General features: G+C 37.2%; 1 non-coding gene across 1 annotated transcript; it reads left to right on the top strand.

The window, feature by feature from the left end:
• The first annotated feature begins 5,844 nt into the window (after window positions 1-5,844).
• LOC130959660 (small nucleolar RNA R71) lies at window positions 5,845-5,952 on the top strand. The gene has a single exon (XR_009078730.1). It is a non-coding gene; the product is annotated as a small nucleolar RNA R71 (small nucleolar RNA).
• Window positions 5,953-6,521: the final 569 nt, after the last annotated feature.

The following is a 6,521-nucleotide window of genomic DNA, read 5'->3' on the forward strand; positions in this document are numbered from 1 at the left end:
TTTAATTTTTATGATTTTTTCGTGACTCCTCATGATCATGTACCTAATAAAACACAAAATAAAAATAATATAGAATAAAATAAAAATTAGATAAATAAAATTGGGTTGCCTCCCAACAAGCGCTTCTTTAATGTCAATAGCTTGACAGTGGCTCTCATGGAGCCACAAGGTGATCAGGTCAATGTTGTATAGTTGTCCACACCAAACTTAGAGTTTGGATATGGGATCTTAACACCAAACTTAGAGTTTGGTTGTGGCCTCACAACACCAAACTTAGAGTTTGACTGTGTGGGCTCTTCTTGACTCTGAAATGAGAGAAGCTCTTCATGCTTACTCTCTTTTGTCACAGAGGGATGGCCATGTGCCTTAAACACAAGGTAGTCCCCATTCAATTGAAGGACTAATTCACCTCTGTTGACATCTATCACAGCTCCTGCTGTGGCCAGGAAAGGTCTTCCAAGGATGATGCAATCATCCTCTTCCTTCCTAGTGTCTAAGATTATGAAATCAGTAGGATGTAAAGGCCTTCAACCTTTACTAACACGTCCTCTACTATTCCATAAGCTTGTCTCAATGACTTGTCTGCCAATTGTAATGAGAACAAGGCAAGTTGTACCTCAATGATCCCCAGCTTCTCCATTACAGAGAGTGGCATAAGATTTATCCCTGACCCCAGATCACACAGAGCTTTTTCAAAGGTCATGGTGCCTATGGTACAAGGTATTAGGAACTTGCCAGGATCTTGTTTCTTTTGAGGTAGAATTTGCTGAATCCAAGTATCTAGTTCACTAATGAGCAAGAGAGGTTCACTTTCCCAAGTCTCATTACCAAACAACTTGGCGTTCAGCTTCATGATAGCTCCTAAATATTGAGCAACTTGCTCTCCAGTCACATCTTCATCCTCTTCAGAGGAAGAATAGTCTTCAGAGCTCATGAATGGCAGAAGAAGATTTAATGAAATCTCTATGGTCTCTATATGAGCCTCAGATTCCTTTGGATTCTTAATAGGAAACTCCTTCTTGCTTGAGGGACGTCCCAGGAGGTCTTCCTCACTAGGATTTTCGTCCTCCTCCTCCCTTGTGCATTCGGCCACATTGATCACATCAATGGCCTTTCACTCTCCTTTTGGATTCTCTTCTGTATTACTTGGGAGAATACTGGGAGGAGTTTCAGTGACTTTCTTACTCAGCTGGCCCACTTGTGCCTCCAGATTTCTAATGGAGGATCTTGTTTCACTCATGAAACTGAAGGTCGCCTTTGACAGATCAGAGACTACATTGGCTAAATTAGAAGTGTTTTGTTCAGAATTCTCTGTCTGTTGCTGAGAAGATGATGGATATGGCTTGCTATTGCCCAGCCTGTTGCGTCCACCATTGTTAAAACCTTGTTGAGGTTTTTGTTGATCCTTCCATGAGAAATTTGGATGATTTCTCCATGATGAGTTATAGGTGTTTCCATAAGGTTCACCCATGTAATTAACCTCTGCCATGGCAGGGTTCTCAGGATCATAAGCTTCTTCAGAAGCTGCCTCTCTAGTACTGTTGGATGCATGTTACAATCCATTCAGATTTTGAGAGATCATGTTGACCTGTTGAGTCAACACTTTGTTCTGAGCCAATATGGCATTCAGAGTATCAATTTCAAGAACTCCTTTCTTTTGAGGTATCCCATTGTTCACGGAATTCCTCTCAGAAGTGTACATGAATTGGTTGTTTGCAACCATGTCAATGAGCTCTTGAGCCTCTTCAGGCATTTTCTTCAGGTGAATAGATCCACCTGCAGAATGGTCCAATGACATTTTTGAAAATTCAGAGAGACCATAATAGAATATATCTAATATGGTCCATTCTGAAAACATGTCAGATGGACATCTTTTGGTCAGCTGCTTGTATCTTTCCTAAGCTTCATAGAGGGATTCACCATCTTTTTGTTTGAAGGTTTGAACATCCACTCTTAGCTTGCTCAGCTTTTGAGGAGGAAAGAATTTATCCAAGAAGGCAGTGACCAGCTTATCCCAGGAGTCCAGGCTATCCTTAGGTTGTGAATCCAACCATATTCTAGCTTTGTCTCTTACAGCAAAAGGGAAAAGCATGAGTCTGTAGACTTCAGGATCAACTCCATTCGTCTTTACAGTCTCACAGATCTGCAAAAACTCAGTTAAAAACTGATAAGGATCTTCAGATGGAAGTCCATAAAACTTGCAGTTTTGTTGCATTAAGGCAACTAGCTGAGGTTTCAGCTCAAAGTTATTGGCTCCAATGGCAGGAATGGAGATGCTTCTTCCATCAAACTTGGACGTTGGCTTGTGAAGTCACCAAGCATTCTCCTTGCATTATTATTATTTTCGGCTGCCATCTCCTTCTCTTGTTCGAAAATTTCTGAAAGGTTACCTTTAGAATAATTTAATTTAGCTTCTCTTAATTTTCTCTTCAGAGTCCTTTCAGGTTCTGGATCAATTTCAACAAGAGTGCCTTTATCCCTGTTCCTGCTCATATGAAAGAGAAGAAAACAGGAAAAGAAAGAGGAATCCTCTATGCCACAGTATAGAGATTCCTTTATGTTAGTAGAAAAAGAAGGGGTAGAAGAATGAAGAGGGAGATTCGGATTTTGGATGAAGAGATGTGGAGAGAAGTGTTAGTAATTAAATAATTAAATAGAAGAATAAAAGAGAAAGAAAATTTCGAAAATAATTTTAAAAAGGGGTTAGTGATTTTCGAAAATTAGAGATAAGTTGTAATTAAGATTAAAACAAGAAACAATTAGTTAATTAAAAAGAATTTTTGAAAAAGGGATGAGATTTTTCGAAAATTAGAGAGGGAAAAGTAGTTAGGTGGTTTTGAAAAAGATAAGAAACAAACAAGAAGTTAGTTAGTTGATTGAAAAAAAAGATTTGAAATCAAATTTGAAAAAGATAAGAAGATAATAAGTTAGATAAGATATTTTGAAATCAAATTTTGAAAAAGATAAAATTTTTGAAAAAGATCAAATAAAAGATAAAAAGATTTAATTTAAAAATTTTGAAATTATTTACTTCACTAACAAGAAACTACAAGATAAGATTCTAGAACTTAAAGATTGAACCTTTCTTAACAAGAAAGTAACAAACTTCAAATTTTTGAACCAATCACATTAATTATTAGTGAATTTTCGAAAATATGATGTAAAGATAAGGAAAAGATTTTGAAAATAATTTGAAAAGTGTTTTTGAAATTTTCGAAAAATAGAAAAAATGAAAAATATATGATTTTTGAAAAAGATTTTAAAAAGATAAGATTTTTTAAAATTGAAATTTTGACTTGACTTGTAAGAAACAACTAATTTTTAAAAATTTTTGACCAAGTCAACCCAAAATTTCGAAAATTTGGAGGGAAATAAGGAAAAGATATTTTTTTGATTTTTTGAATTTTTAATTATGAGAGAGAAAAACAACAACAATACTCAATGCATGAAATTTTTAGATCAAAACACAAGATGCATGCAAGAACACTATGAATGTCAAGATGAACACCAAGAACACTTTGAAGATCATGATGAACATCAAGAACATAATTTTGAAAAAATTTTTCATGCAAAGAAAACATGCAAGACACCAAACTTAGAAATCTTTAATGCATGAAAAATATGAATGCAAAGATGCACATGAAAAACAAGAAAAGACACAAAACAAGAAATCATCAAGATCAAACAAGAGGACTTATCAAGAACAACTTGAAGATCATGAAGAACACTATGAATGCATGGGATTTTCGAAAAATGCAAGAAAAAATTTTAAAGCATGCAATTGACACCAAACTTAAAAATTGACTCAAGAATCAAACAAGAAACACAAAATATTTTTTATTTTTATGATTTTATGAAATTTTTTTTTTGAATTTTTATTAATTTTTTCGAAAATAAAGTTTAGAAAAACGAAAAATAAAAGAAAAATTTTGAAAAAGATTTTTGAAAAGAAAATTACCTAATCTGAGCAACAAGATGAACCGTCAGTTGTCCATACTCGAACAATCCCCGGCATCGGCGCCAAAAACTTGGTGGACGAAATTGTGATTCATTCTTTTCTAACTCGAAACAATTCCCGGCAACGGCGCCAAAAACTTGGTGGACGAAATTGTGATCAATGTTCTAACTATTTTGAGTGAAATCATTATTATGGCACTGGTTGAATTCACAACTCCGTTCAACTAACCAGCAAGTGTACTGGGTCGTCCAAGTAATAAACCTTACGTGAGTAAGAGTCGATCCCACAGAGATTGTTGGTATGAAGCAAGCTATGGTCACCTTGTAAATCTCAGTTAGGCAGATTAAAATTGTTTATGGTTTCGAAAATTAATAAAAAGAAGAAATAATAAAAGGGATAGAACACTTATGCAGATTCATTGGTAGGAATTTCAGATAAGCGAATGGAGATACTGTAAGGCTCAAGGACGCCTGCCCTCCTACTGCTTCAACTCAATCCTTCTTACTCCTTTCCATGGCAAGCTGTATGTAGGGCATCACCGTTGTCAGTGGCTACATCCCATCCTCTCAGTGAAAATGGTCCTCTGCGACTGTCACTCGCATGGCTAATCATCTGTCGGTTCTCAATCAGGTTGGAATAGAATCCATTGATTCTTTTGCGCTTGTCATCACGCCCAGCCTTCAGGAGTTTGAAGCTCGTCACAGTCATTCAATCCCAGAATCCTACTCGGAATACCATAGACAAGGTTTAGAATTTCCGGATCCTCATGAATGCCGCCATCTATCTAGCTTATACCACGAAGATTCTGTTGGGGAATCTAAGAGATACACATTCAAGCTCTGTTGCATGTAGAACGGAAGTGGTTGTCAATCACGTGCGTTCATAAGTGGGAATGATATGAGGGTTATTTAATCATCACATTCATCATGTTCTTGGGTGCGAATGAATATCTTGAAATAAGAATAAGAGAGAATTGAATAAAAGAAAATAGAACTGCATTAATACTTGAGGTACAGCAGAGCTCCACACCCTTAATCTATGGTGTGCAGAAACTCCACCGTTGAAAATACATAAGTAAAAGGTTCAGGCATGGCCGAATGGCCAGCCCCCTAAAACGTGATCAATAGCCTCTTAGAATGAAGAATAAAACAAAACTGAGACCAAAGATGAAACGTGGTCAAAAGACATCTAATACAATAGTTAAATGTTCTATTTATAATAAACTAGCTCCTAGGGTTTACATGAGTAAGTAATTGATGCATAAATCCACTTCCGGGGCCCACTTGGTGTATGCTTGGGCTGAGCTTGATCAATCCACGAGCTGAGGCTTCTCTTGGAGTTGAACTCCGAGTTATGACGTGTTTTGGGCGTTCAACTCCGGATCATGACGTTTTTCTGGCGTTTAACTCCAGACAGCAGCATGTACTTGGCGTTCAACGCCAAGTTACGTCGTCAAATTCCGAATAAAGTATGGACTATTATATATTGCTGGAAAGCTCTGGATGTCTACTTTCCAACGCCGTTGAGAGCGCGCCAATTGGAGTTCTGTAGCTCCAGAAAATCCATTTCGAGTGCAGGGAGGTCAGATTCCAACAGCATCAGCAGTCCTTTTGTCAGCCTTTTTCAGAGTTTTTCTCAAATCCCTCAATTTCAGTCAGAATTTACCTGAAATCACAGAAAAACACACAAACTCATAGTAAAGTCCAGAAATGTGAATTTATCATAAAAACTAATGAAAACATCCCTAAAAGTAGCTTGAACTTACTAAAAGCTACCTAAAAACAATACCAAAAAGCGTATAAATTATCCGCTCATCAGCTATCCAGAGACATCTTGGATAGTTCAGAGAGACCATCATAGAAAATACCTATGATGCTCCATTCAGAAAGCATGTCAGAAGGACATTTTCTGATTAATTGTTTGTATCTTTCCCAAGCTTCATAGAGGGATTCACCTTCCTTCTGTCTGAAGGTTTGGACTTCCACTCTAAGCTTACTCAATTTTTGAGGTGGAAAGAACTTTGCCAAGAAGGCATTGACTAGCTTTTCCCAAGAGTTCAGGCTTTCTTTAGGTTGTGAGTCCAACCACATTCTAGCTCTGTCTCTTACAGCAAAAGGGAATAGCATAAGTCTGTAGACCTCTGGGTAAACCCCATTAGTCTTGACAGTGTCACAGATTTGCAAGAATTCAGCTAAGAACTGATAAGGATCTTCCAATGGAAGTCCATGGAACTTGCAATTCTGTTGCATTAGAGAAACTAATTGAGGCTTAAGCTCAAAGTTGTTTGCTCCAATGGCAGGGATAGAGATGCTTCTCCCATAGAAGTCGGGAGTAGGTGCAGTAAAGTCACCCAGCACCTTCCTTGCATTGTTGTTGTTTTCGGCTGCCATGGGTTCTTCTTCTTTGAAGATTTCTGTTAGGTCCTCTTCAGAGAGTTGTGCCTTAGCTTCTCTTAGCTTTCGCTTCAAGGTCCTTTCAGGTTCAGGGTCAGCTTCAACAAGAATGCCTTTGTCTTTGTTCCTGCTCATATGAAAGAGAAGAGAACAAGAAAATATGGAATCCT

This window comes from Arachis stenosperma, chromosome 10 (genome assembly GCF_014773155.1).
Source record: "Arachis stenosperma cultivar V10309 chromosome 10, arast.V10309.gnm1.PFL2, whole genome shotgun sequence".
Classification (NCBI taxonomy): Eukaryota; Viridiplantae; Streptophyta; class Magnoliopsida; order Fabales; family Fabaceae; genus Arachis; species Arachis stenosperma.